The sequence below is a fragment of the Schistocerca piceifrons genome, chromosome 1 (genome assembly GCF_021461385.2).
Source record: "Schistocerca piceifrons isolate TAMUIC-IGC-003096 chromosome 1, iqSchPice1.1, whole genome shotgun sequence".
In the NCBI taxonomy this organism is placed as follows: Eukaryota; Metazoa; Arthropoda; class Insecta; order Orthoptera; family Acrididae; genus Schistocerca; species Schistocerca piceifrons.
Window position 1 is genome coordinate 281,311,849 of NC_060138.1, and position 14,235 is coordinate 281,326,083.

A 14,235-nucleotide genomic window follows, 5' to 3' on the forward strand; every position below is an offset into this window, starting at 1 on the left:
TCAGACGCCGCACACAATCCGTGAGACGGATAAAAAGAACCAAACGAAGAAATGCCTATGTGAACACGGGAAATAAACGCTAGCGTCCGTGGTTTGAAGAAAGCCGTTCCGACGGACACCAGAACGGAAAGGAATTTTCCTATGCAACCACCGAACGACGACAATGCACGAAAAACGACATTCGGGAATGAAAAAATATTCCAAGCACCCGACTAGTCGCCAGCAAAAGTTAATCACGAAGACGAACGTATAGTGAGTTTAGCGAAGATTGAGCAAAGTCTGCTCAAGCATCGCCATTTTCCGAGGACAAGGAGTCCATCCATCCAATTCTATTTATACGTGCTTTCAAAAATATCTTACCCAGATACTGGTCAGAATATCAAAATAATTAGTTCGTGAGGTCACACATCACCGGTGAGGCAGCCCTATAGGCTAGAGAAACCGCTGACTCGTGCAATACACTTGCTGAATTCGAGAAAGCTTTCCTTGCAAAATATTGGTCTGAAGGATTCCAAGAACGTTTGCGCAAAGAAGTTTATACCCCGGAACTGTAAAATCCGAAAAAGAGGAGTCTGCGCAAATATTTTGAACGATGCATTGCGAAAACGAGATATTGGTCTGAGCCTATCTCGCACAAAGAAGTACTAAGAATATTAAAGACAAAATTACCGATCCACCACAGGGAAAAATTAATAAATGTACTAGACGAAGATTTGGAGCATTTTCTTCCGGTGATCGACTCCTTAGACCTAATTCAAGAAGACGCAAAGTACTACCAAGCATTCACGAATAACTGCAACGGGTGTCACAGTATTGATAATCCGAACAATAATGAACAGAGTAAACGTAACCAACACAGTAAAGGTCAATACGATAAAGTGAATGTGCCTGGTTACAACAATAATCTACATCTACATCTACGTCCATACTCCGCAAGCCACCTGACGGTGTGTGGCGGAGGGTACCTTCAGTACCTCTATCGGTTCTCCCTTCTATTCCAGTCTCGTATTGTTCGTGGAAAGAAGGACTGTCGGTATGCCTCTGTGTGGGCTCTAATCTCTCTGGTTTTATCCTCATGGTCTCTTCGCGAGATATACGTAGGAGGGAGCAATATACTGCTTGACTCTTCGGTGAAGGTATGTTCTCGAAACTTCAATAAAAGCCCGTACCGAGCTACTGAGCGTCTCTCCTGCAGAGTCTTCCACTGGAGTTTATCTATCATCTCCGTAACGCTTTCGCGATTACTAAATGATCCTGTAACGAAGCGCGCTGCTCTCCGTTGTATCTTCTCTATCTCTTCTATCAACCCTATCTGGTACGGATCCCACACTGCTGAGCAGTATTCAAGCAGTGGGCGAACAAGCGTACTGTAACCTACTTCCTTTGTTTTCGGATTGCATTTCCTTAGGATTCTTCCAATGAATCTCAGTCTGGCATCTGCTTTACCGACGATCAACATTATAAGATCATTCCATTTTAAATCACTCCTAATGCGTACTCCCAGATAATTTATGGTATTAACTGCTTCCAGTTGCTGACCTGCTATTTTGTAGCTAAATGATAAAGGATCTATCTTTCTGTATATTCGCAGCACATTACACTTGTCTACATTGAGATTCAATTGCCATTCCCTGCACCATGCGTCAATTCGCTGCAGATCCTCCTGCATTTCAATACAATTTTCCATTGTTACAACCTCTCGGTACACCACAGCATCATCTGCAAAAAGCCTCAGTGAACTTCCGATGTCATCCACCAGGTCATTTATGTATATTGTGAATAGCAACGGTCCTATGACACTCCCCTGCGGCACACCTGAAATCACTCTTACTTCGGAAGACTTCTCTCCATTGAGAATAACATGCTGCGTCCTGTTATCTAGGAACTCCTCAATCCAATCACACAATTGGTCTGATAGTCCATATGCTCTTACTTTGTTCATTAAACGACTGTGGGGAACTGTATCGAACGCCTTGCGGAAGTCAAGAAACACGGCATCTACCTGTGAACCCGTGTCTATGGCCCTCTGAGTCTCGTGGACGAATAGCGCGAGCTGGGTTTCACATGACCGTCTTTTTCGAAACCCATGCTGATTCCTACAGAGTAGATTTCTAGTCTCCAGAAAAGTCATTATACTCGAACACAATACGTGTTCCAAAATTCTGCAACTGATCGACGTTAGAGATATAGGTCTATAGTTCTGCACATCTGTTCGACGTCCCTTCTTGAAAACGGGGATGACCTGTGCCCTTTTCCAATCCTTTGGAACGCTACGTTCTTCTAGAGACCTACGGTACACCGCTGCAAGAAGGGGGGCAAGTTCCTTCGCGTACTCTGTGTAAAATTGAACTGGTATCCCATCAGGTCCAGAGGCCTTTCCTCTTTTGAGCGATTTTAATTGTTTCTCTATCCCTCTGTCGTCTATTTCGATATCTACCATTTTGTCATCTGTGCGACAATCTAGAGAAGGAACTACAGTGCAATCTTCCTCTGTGAAACAACTTTGGAAAAAGACATTTAGTATTTCGGCCTTTAGTCTGTCATCCTCTGTTTCAGTACCATTTTGGTCACAGAGTGTCTGGACATTTTGTTTTGATCCACCTACCGCTTTGACATAAGACCAAAATTTCTTAGGATTTTCTGCCAAGTCAGTACATAGAACTTTACTTTCGAATTCATTGAACGCCTCTCGCATAGCCCTCCTCACACTACATTTCGCTTCGCGTAATTTTTGTTTGTCTGCAAGGCTTTGGCTATGTTTATGTTTGCTGTGAAGTTCCCTTTGCTTCCGCAGCAGTTTTCTAACTCGGTTGTTGTACCACGGTGGCTCTTTCCCATCTCTTACGATCTTGCTTGGCACATACTCATCTAACGCATAATGTACGACGGTTTTGAACTTCGTCCACTGATCCTCAACACTATCTGTACTTGAGACAAAACTTTTGTGTTGAGCCAACAGGTACTCTGAAATCTGCTTTTTGTCACTTTTTCTAAACAGAAAAATCTTCCTACCCTTTTTAATATTCCTATTTACGGCTGAAATCATCGATGCCGTAACCGCTTTATGATCGCTGATTCCCTGTTCTGCGTTAACTTTTTCAAATAGTTCGGGTCTGTTTGTCACCAGAAGGTCTAATATGTTATCCCCACGAGTCGGTTCTCTGTTTAACTGCTCAAGGTAGTTTTCAGCTAAAGCACTTAAAAAAATTTCACAGGATTCTTTGTCCCTGCCACCCGTTTTGAACGTTTGAGTCTCCCAGTCTATATCTGGCAAATTAAAATCTCCACCCAGAACTATAACATGGTGGGGAAATCTACTCGAAATATTTTCCAAATTATCCTTCAGGTGCTCAGCCACAACAGCTGTTGAGCCAGGGGGCCTATAGAGACATCCAATTACCATGTCTGAGCCTGCTTTAACCGTGACCTTCACCCAAATCATTTCACATTTCGGATCTCCGTCAATTTCCTTCGATACTATTGCACTTCTTATCGCTATAAACACGCCTCCCCCTTCACTGTTCAGCCTGTCTCTACGGTATACATTCCAATCCGAGTTTAGGATTTCATTACTGTTTACGTCTGGTTTCAGCCAACTTTCTGTCCCTAGTACTATATGGGCATTGTGACCGTTTATTAATGAGAGCAGTTCTGGGACCTTTCTATAGACGCTCCTGCAGTTTACTATTAATCATGCTTCGAATGACGCAAACACCGGTTACGTAGCCAATAAACGGAATTATGGCAACGGTAACTCGGGAAACGGCACGAGCAATAAGCGCAAATTCGGAGATGGAAATAATTATCATGACGCTTACCACGATAAAAGGAAACCGTGGAAAAAGCCGAATGGCAATCAATGGGGTAACAACAACAGCCCTCCGAATCAGCCAAACACAAATAATGGGAACAAGAACCAATATACGAATAGTAATAACGGCAATCAATAGTCAAACCAACAACCAATTCTATAGTTCGGTAACCATACGTCAAATGCAATGAAAGCGATACCAGTCAAACCAACAACCAATTCTATAGTTCGGTAACCATACGTCAAATGCAATGAAAGCGATACCAGTCATTCCAAACGCGAACGGTCAAAGCCACATTGACAGTAATTGTCCTACTAAAGGGCGAGTATGTGAAGTAGTAGAACAATAAGGCCAGCAGCGACAGTCAAACAAGAGCCGACCGTTCTGACGGCCTCCCAAGCATAGTCGCATCTATAACTGGAGGCAACCCCACAATCAACCTGAAAGCACTACGTTACAACGACCGTGCCGACATCAGGGACGAATTATTAGTAATTATGTAAACATGACGATGAATACATGGTGCAAGCTGCAATTATGGTCACTATTAATGGTGTTAGTGTGGAAGCAATCATTGATACTGGTGTCACAACAAGTATCATAAATCAAACCTTGTTCGACCTAATTAACCGCATAAAGAGATTATTTATATTGCCCGTAAAAATTGCCGACTTTCTACCGCATTAGGCGCTGCCACACAGATAGTTAAGCAACAGGTGCAGGCCGATCGCTATAGAAGAAGAGCAACTTACGTGCCACTTCTTACTAATTAAAAATTTATCGGTTCCTTGCATCCTGGAATGGGATTTTCTACGCGGTAGAAATGCAAAGATTGATCTACCTGCGGGAAAATTCCTGGTTACAAACAAAGGGAAAAGAATTGCACTACGGTTAATTGGGACTCCGAACGCACATAACAGATACTGTCGTAATGTTATTGTTAATTTGGTAGGCCCAAGAACACTCCACATTTCTAAGGATTTTGAGACGTCATAATCTCTGCACTCGATAATTATTGACGCAGCAGTAGACCTACCTAAAAATTCAGCATCAATTGTAGCAAAAGTATCAGAGTCGACCTATCTGAACCAACCACAGAAGGAAGAACTCGCAAATCTCATCGAAGATTATATGCCTATATTTGATGGGAAACATGGCATCATAAAGAACTTTGTGTATAACATGGAGGTTGCCCCACACGAAACCTTTTGTAAGACACCATATGCCGTGCCGTAGAGTAAAACACGAAGCTATCTATTGAAGATACCGTTCAGTGACAAAGTCAAGGGACTTTACAACCAGACAGATTTTTAAAAAAGTATTATGAATGATCAAATGTTAGTGAACATAATTATCAGTTATCATTATTATTATTATAAGCTCTTTGCAAATTCCAACATACGGTTGTGTTCACACGCCGTTCATCCAAAAAGTTCCGAGACTGATTTTATTGCTGGCCTACAAGCGACGTCTACGCAGTAACTACGGCGGCAGCTTGAACTACGAGGGCTGTTCGGAAAGTAACGTCCGGTCGGGCGCGAAATGAAAACCACAATGAAAATGTGATGAAGCTTTGCACACACATATATTGGGCAAGTGGCTCTAGTATGCCGGTTGATCGCGTCACGACGCGCTTTTCTGTTAGAGCCCACACTAAGCACGTAAATATGCCTAGACAAATAGTGCCTACCGCCAAGTATGAGAAGCTGGTGAGAGATTTCGACTGATGCCACGCGGCTCACACAACTGTAACGCGTTTCTTTCTTCATGACTATTCTAAAAAATGGCTCTGAGCACTATGGGACTCAACTGCTGAGGTCATTAGTCCCCTAGAACTTAGAACTAGTTAAACCTAACTAACCTAAGGACAACACAAACATCCATGCCCAAGGCAGGATTCGAACCTGCGACCGTAGCGGTCTTGCGGTTCCAGACTGCAGCGCCTTTAACCGCACGGCCACTTCGGCCGGCATGACTATTCTCGGCCGTCTTTCCTGCAGGGACTCGTTGTCCGCTTCTGCAGCAGTTTCGATGGGAAGTGTAACTGGCTACGCCAGAGCTCCTCTCTGGTAACATGAAACGATGAAGACAGCATTTTGGCAGAGACAAAAACTGTAGACCAGCGTGGAGAATTGGCGGAAAGCCTTCTATAACGAGGTTACTGGTAAGTTGGTACAACGCTACGACAAATACCTAAGTCATAGCGGCGACTACGTAGAGAAGTAGCTGGAAGGTTTGGCTAGCTGTTGAAAAGAAAACGTTTGAATCTCAAAATGGTCTGGATTTCGCGGCCGGTTGGACCTTACTTTCCCAATAGCCCTCGTAACAAAGCGAGCGAGCATCGATCGGTCAGTTCTGAGCGGAAGTATTAAGTAGCTGACGTGCGGTCACAGTTTGTCAACGTCGTTGGGTCAAAAATCGCAATAGAGTAACATCTCTAAATCAAGTGATCAATACATTCTCCAAAATTTTTCAAAAGAGAGAAAAGTATGGGCAAAGTTTGTCCCGCACACCTTGACTCCCGAGCAAAAATAATAACTTGTGGACGCCTGCTGCGACGTAATTGAAATGCAAAACGCTGTAAATCATCACGGGTGATGGGCCTTGGTATTATCAATGCGAATCTATCATAAAATGACAAAGCAGAAATTCTTATGAAGGGCTAATTCTTCTACGATATAAGCGACATTCAAGCCAATGTGATGCGCGAGTTGAACAACGTCCCGAAGGACTTTCCTCACAGTTTCACATGGCTGTATCAACGTTCTGTCTTTGTATCAAATGGGAGACAATATGTAGAATACCTAAGGTATGTAGACCACCATCTCTTCTCTATTTTTTGTTAATCTAATCTCGAAACTTTTTGGATTGACGGAGGGTATAGGGTTTCTTCCCTGCTAGTAATCTTGGCCACACAAGACATCCTGTTACCTATTACTTGATCGACTTTTCTCCCAATGCCCACAAACCGTTAAGCTGCTATTTAAGCGCATTCATACTAGCATTAGCTGTCCCTTAACACACGAAGAAATGCCCTCTTCAATCACCCATCTTTTGCGGTTGCTTCCTTAAGACAGTGAGTCGTTTGTCTTTTCTTTTTTTGTGTTGACGTATGACGTCGCCAAAGTTAGAGATGAGCATGAGGCTGTCTTTGAATCATTCTTTTCATGATGATAGTGTTGGACAACTTTCCGTATATTTTACGTCTAGAACTGCCGTAGCGATAGAAAAAATAACGATTACATTATAAGAAATTATGTGAGGGATATTTTTACTAAGAGTACGCTATCTTTATTCATGATATTTCATTTTTAATTCCAACCCGTTCCGGAGCAGCAAATAAGCTTTCAAGGTCTATATTTAATCTTCTAGGCATCACATCTGTTTCACTTTTTCACGTTGCAGAAAACGAACAAAACAATTGTTAGACTTACTAGAAAGGAGTCTCAGGTGAGAAATGCAGTATCATTAGCAGTTACGGTCTTTTGTCTACAAGTATCAGTCTTCCGCAATCGTACTTTCACTTTATACGATGTAAAGTATTACACGACCCAAATGACAAAATTTGCGAATCGAGGTTATAATCAAATAGCATTTTTTTAAAATCTACAAACACAGGTGAAATAAAACTACTCGGTGTGACAAAGAACTTTTTTTTCATTCTTGCGTACGTTACACACTATTTAGCTTGTTTATAAGCATATTAGGTCACTCAACTTACTCGTTATCCACATTTGTGTAGTAGTTGTACGTGCAGGTAAGTGTCACTGCTATTTCACGAAGGAAAATACACTCTCATACTTGGAGGTCGAAAACCTGCAATTTTAACTTGACGCCGGCAAAGGAACAAGAATGGAACAACTATCTATAGTTGTAGCTGAGTTTTAAGAAAATAGTGGTTATATCTATCGAAACAATACGTTTTATGCTTTTAATTCAGAAATTACAAAGCTTGGTGTGTCAGAATGGCCAAATATTAAATCTAGACAATGCATCACGTTTTTGAATCTGACAAGTATCCATCACGTGCTTGACTGGTTGGAGGGTCTAGTAATGAGTGAACAACACGAGAAGAGCTTCTGGACACGGTCTCTAGTTCGGAAATATTGTCGTGACAGGTATGCGGCGGAAGCTGTTAGGGCCCGAGGTCCAGCGTAACGCCAAAGTAAACAAGAGAATACGACTCGGCTCTGGGAATTCCAGGCGGGAATGCCGTGGCTGACTGTGGCCGTGTTACGACGAACACGTGCGACTCCTACTGCGAAATCTCAAGAATGATGCGCTGCAGTGTTAAAGCTTTTCGGATTTCATATTTACAATACGGTATATACAAATCAGGTGCAGTTTATGGTGTCAACAGTATGAACACAATGCGAACCAATAGAGATTTTAAGTATTTCCAATTGCCCGACAAAGATATGCAGAATTTTACATTAACGTTAGAATAGTAAACACTCGTAAAACTTACGATTGCAGTTGGTACCAATTCGCAACTCCCGATAACCTGGAATTGTCAGTACATATTGTAAATCATGACATTTTCTACCTAGTTTGCATGTGACATACCATTGGGAACCGTGTAATTAGTGCATAAACTATAAATTATGACTTCCTTAAAAATGTTGTAGTAAAATTTACCGTGATTTAATAGCAATGTAACATTTTCACCCCTTTATTGTTTTAGGGCTAAATATATGTCGTTAAGCAATAAGTAAAAATTGCTTTCCTGTTTCGGATACTATCTTTCGACTTCAGTTTGACATCTGAAACGTACCTGTATTAAACGACTATTCCAAATGTGCCAATGGAAAAAACATTACAATTCTGTGTCTTTAGAATTGCTCATAATAGACATTAACATTAAGGAAAAAACACTATGATAGAAGTATTTATTGAAAATATATGTGACAACCGAATGAATGAGTAATGCCTAACGACCGAAAGGTTTGAATCCCCAATCGGCATTTCTTCTTAAAAGTCGCGTGAGTGCCATTTCCAGTTGTTTCGCAAGCTAACTTCACATCGTACTATTTCACGTAGTCGAATAGTACAGAGATCTTCAGCATTTGAACAACAAACATTGTAACCAGCGACCTTGCCGAGGTGAAGTGACTAGTTTCCCTCGAGGATACAGATAGTCGTACCATTCAGTCTGGAATCGCGCGACCGCTACGGTCGCAGGTTCGAATCCTGCCTCGGGTATGGATGTGTGTGATGTCCTTAGGTTAGTTAGGTTTAAGTAGTTCTAAGTTCTAGGGGACTGATGACCTCAGATGTTAAGTCCCATAGTGCTCAGAGCCATTTGAACCATTCGAGGCTTGGAAAAGAGAAAGTAGGAAGGGAAAAGGAAGACGGGAGCCCCGAGGGTGGGTAAGGAAGAGGCTGGTTGGGTTCGTAGGAGGATTATACACTGAGGCAGCAAAAGCCTCCTCCTGCCCGACGTCGTACAGCAACTCGACGTGCATAGACTCAACAAGTGGTTGGAGTCTCCTGCAGAAATATTGAACCATACCGCCTCTATACCCGTCTGAAGTTGCGAAAGTGTTGCCGGTGCAGGATTTGTCACCTAGCTGATCTCTCTGTTATGTCCCATTGATGTTCGATGGGATTTATGTCGGGCGACCTGAGTGGCAAGATCATTAGCTCGAATTATCCAGAATGTTCTTGAAACGGCCGGCCGGTGTGGCCGAGCGGTTCTAGGCGCTACAGTCTGGAACCGCACGACGCTACGGTCGTAGGTTCGAATCCTACCTCGGGTATGGCTGTGTGTGATGTCCTTAGGTTAGTTAGGTTTAAGTAGTTCTAAGTTCTAGGGGACTGATGACCTCAGAAGTTAAGTCCCATAGTGCTCAGAGCCATCTGAACCATTTTTTTTTTTTTTTTTTTTTTTTTTTTTTGTTCTTGAAACCAATCACGAACAATTGTGGCTGGTGACATGACATCGTTGCTTGGGAACATGAAGTCTATGAATGGTTGCAGTAGCCGAACATAACCATTTCCAGTCACTGACTCAGTCGGACCACATGACTCACTGTCACAAACCACTGTAAAAACAGCCCACATCATTATGGAGTCACCATCAACTTGCACATTGCCTTGTTGATAACTTGGCTCCATGGCTTTGTGGGGTCCACACCGCGCTTGAATTCTACCATCAGCTCTTACCAACTGAAATCGGGACTCATCTGATCCAGGGTCCAACCGATACGGTCACGAGCTCGAGAGGAACGCCGCACTCGCATCCGTCTTCTGCTGCCATAAACCATTAACGCCAAATTTCGCCGCACAGTCCTAACTAATACGTTCGTCGTACGTCCTTAATCGATTTCTGCAGTTATTTACGCAGTGTTGCTTGTCTGTTAGCACTGACAACTATGCAAACACCGCTGCTCTCGGTCGGTAATTAGAGGCCGTCGCCCACACCGTTCTTTGTGGTGGGAGGTAATGCCTGAAATTTGACATTCTCGATACACTCTTCACACTGTTGATCTCGGAATACTGAAGTCTGCAACGATATCCGAAATGGAATGTCTCATGCGTCTAGCTCCAACTGCCATTCCACGTTCAGAGTCTGTTAATTCCCGACGTGCGGTCATAATCGCGATGGAAACCTTTCCACATGAATCACGGGAGTACAAATGACACCTTCGCCAAAGCACTGCGCTTTTATATCATGTGTACGCGATACTACCGCTTTCTGAATATCGTGTACGAATATCGCTATCCGATTACTTCAGTGTATGTCAAAGCACTAGCCTTAGGGAGTCTGTTGACGTTTCATCGTGAAAGAGGTTATGTAATTTGTGGCGTCTGAAGGGTGTGCATGTACAGGCGGAGTGGCAAAGCAGGACTAGAGATTAAGAGTAAACAACAGGATTGTTGGAGTTTAATTTCCAGGATACATAGGTTGTATACGCTAGTGTTCTATGTCGTCGGGAGGAGAGAGAGGGGAGGGGAGAGAGTCGTTGAGAAGGGAATTTAGTGGCTCTTATTTCACGTACATGACTTTGAGATATTATTAGATTTTAAAAAAAATATTTTATTTCACATAACACTTTAAATTTTCAGTTCATTTAAGCATATGCATTTTCAGTAAATGTAAGGGAAACAAAATCTATAGAAAAAAGGTGAAACAGAAGATTCAAATCAGTGGCGTGTCTTGTAGGCTACATTCGGTAGCATGATAAACAACAGAAATTTAAAGGTTGTCGATTTAAATAAATACCTGAGGCTTACAATTACGAACAACTTACACTGGAACCACCAAGCAGTATATGTTGTGAGGAAGGCGAACGAAAGACTGCTCTTTATTGCCTGAACACTTACAAGGTGTATAAAAAAAATCTACTCCTGAGACTGCCAGCAGTACGTTTGTTCCACCTCTTCTGCAGTATTGTTGCTCAGTTCGCTGTTCTTACTAGATAAGATCGACGGAAGTTCAGAGAAGGGCAACCTTTTTGCATTATCAGGAAACGGGGAAGAGATTGTCAGGCTAACATAATCGAGTTGGATCGGCAATCATTTAAAAAAAAAAAAAAGATTTTTCGTTGTGGCGAAATCTTTGAAATTTTCTGAAGTCACGAACTTTTGTCTTCCAAATGTAAAAATATTTTTACCTCCCACCTACACAGACTACAGTGATCATAAAATAAGGCACAGGCACACTAGCTGTTTGTTATTTAAACACAGACGTACAATTTCCATTAACCACAACTGATATATCACTCCGACAGTGCTGTGGCCGAGCGGTTCTAGGCGCTTCAGTCCGGCCGCAGGTTCGAATCCTGCCTCGGGTATGGGTGTGTGTGATGTCCTTAGGTTAGTTAGGTTTAAGTAGTTCTAAGTCTAGGGGACTGATGACCTCAGATGTTGAGTCCCATAGTGCTTAGAGCCATTTGAACCTGGGTGTTACCAAGACGAGGCGAACGCGAGCCCATTGTCTTCACATAACGACAGAAAAATTTATAGCTACAACGAACCATGTTTCTTTGTAAAGGAAAAATAATAATGATAAACGCTGTGGCACATTCGTGGAAAGGTACAATAAGGAGCTGTGATGAAGTTACATTAATGTGCGTATTGCTGTGACGTCGCAACGCGCTATACCTGCTTTGGTTGGTTGGTTGATTTGGGGAAGGGGACCAAACAGCGAGGTCATTGGCCCCATCGGATGAGGGAAAGCTGGGGAAGGAAACAGACCGTGTCCTTTCAAAGGAACCATCCCAGCATTTGCCTGAAGCGATTTAGGGAAACCACGGAAAATCTAAATCAGGATGGCCGGACGCGGGTTTGAACCGTCGTCCTCCCGAATGCAAGTCCAGTGTGCTAACCACTGCACCACCACGCTCAATCTACACCTGCTTTAAATAGTGTACATTGTATCTGCGGTATTCACATAAATGTATCGATAAATAAATATTTATTTCATCGCCATTCCTTATTACACCTTGCCACAAATTAACCACCGTGACGACCATTATTATTATTATTATTATTATTATTATTATCTAAAGCAGCACGGGCACACTAGCTGTCTGCCGCCTTAGACGGCTGCGCTAACGCCTTTGTTCGTCGGCTTGTACTTTCGTGAGGTATTCTCGAAACTGCTTGAGAAGCGCATTGTACGAGAGCAGCAGTCGCTAAACGTGTGTACTACAACCGCTCGAAGTATGGGAAAAATTTCTGACCCGTTGGATGTATATGCTTCCCAGTGAAGGCGCGCGTGTGCTAGATCAGTGTTGTAAGAGGTCCATGACTAAGGAATTTATTGCTAGCGCACTCGAGCAGATGTAATTTCGATGGATTGCTCACGCGCTGCCTGCGATATGTAAGCTATAAGAGAATCTCAGACCAGAGGGCAGTGTTGGCTGCAGTAGGAGCTGTGTCAGTAGTAGTAGTAGTAGTAGTAGTAGTAGCGAGCAGTCTGGTGTGTGGAGTTGGCTGGGCCGGTCGTGGGGAGCGATGGCGGTGCCTGAGCGATGTAGTATAAGGTAAAAGCAGCCTCGCGCATATGTACTGTTGTTATATCAAGTCCCATGTAAATGTTTTTTTTAAATCTCTTAATAATAATCTTTCTTATAAAGATTAACTTTTGACAATAATTCATCTCAATTGAAAGAATTTACTAATTTCTCCAATCCATGGTCATCCCGATTATAGTAAAGAAAAATCAGTTGTTTCTTTTATACATGACGAATCTATCGGCCAGCATTGCACTTGCCTGTGCCAGAAAAATTTCTTATAGGAGCATATATATATATATATATATATATATATATATATATATATGCGCGTTTTCCGGCGACCTTATTGAGGTAAGAATTTTCAATTTATTCAGTATGATCTTTCAGGGCCATGACGCAGCACTGCTGACGTCCAAAATTTACCCGTTCAAATTCACAGTTAATTATTGAAAGGTTGTATATGAGTCAAATTTTTTAATTATGAGGTTAGTCACATTTTTATTATTGGTAGGTTACGAAATTTATTAGTGGGGAGGCTACACTGAATGCGAATGATATAATTATTTATTTTATTTAACTGTTGGGAGGTTACAGTGTGTTGGGAGGCAGTTGACAGTAATTGAGTGCGGCAGCTTACCTGTGTTTCAGTGGCTGTGGAAAGTAGGGGGCAGCCTGGACTGCTGCGGTTCTAGAAGGCTGCGGCTGGCATCGCAGGGGCCGCCGTCAGTTCTGAAACATGAGAACAAGTCGGCGCTGAAGCTTTCCTTGTCTGGAGGCAGTTCAAATGGTTCAAATGGCTCTAAGCACAATGGGACTTAACATCTGAGGTCATCAGTCCCCTATACTTAGAACTACTTAAACCTGACTAAACTAAGGACATCACACACATCCATGCCAGAGGCAGGATTCGAACCTGCGACCGTAGCAGCAGCGCGGTTCCAGACTGAAGCGCCTAGAACAGCTCGGCCACAGCGGTCGGCGGAGGCAGTTCATTTACTTCAAATGACTTACACACATCACTCTTTGTCCCCACTATTCGTCTCTACACAGCTGGCCAGTACACCCCCTATTACGAAAAAGTACCATAATGTAGGACCAGCAGCACTAGAAGATTGTTTGCTGACGATGCTGTTGTCTTCTGGAAAGCGTCGTCGTTGGTAAGTAAAAGCGCGTTTGCATCCACATCGTAAATTTCTCATGGCTAACCACACTCTCTTCTAATACTTACGTCCAATCGTTGATCTCCTTTCTCTGACACGACGCTCTAGAGTCTGAATTATCTTATATTCTCGCTTTATAACATTTGTTATGTGATTTTTTTTTTCTATAGAAGAACGACATAGTAGCCAGAAATCCAAAACTGTGGCTTGATTTTAATAGTATAACATACCTGACATTTAATCTGTTTTTTTATTATCAATATACATAGATTGGAATGCACCCATTGTGTAGGGGTAGCG

The 14,235-nt window shown here is 42.5% G+C and overlaps 1 protein-coding gene across 3 annotated transcripts in view; it reads right to left on the reverse strand.

Moving 5' to 3' along the window:
* LOC124785083 (diacylglycerol lipase-beta-like) overlaps positions 1–14,235 on the reverse strand; it is an 853,236-nt gene that overhangs the window by 449,818 nt on the left and 389,183 nt on the right. For all 3 annotated transcript variants that reach the window (XM_047254152.1, XM_047254151.1, XM_047254150.1), the window contains exon 2: positions 13,413–13,504. The gene's annotated coding sequence lies outside the window, so the exon portion shown is untranslated. The remainder of the gene's footprint in view (positions 1–13,412; positions 13,505–14,235) is intronic.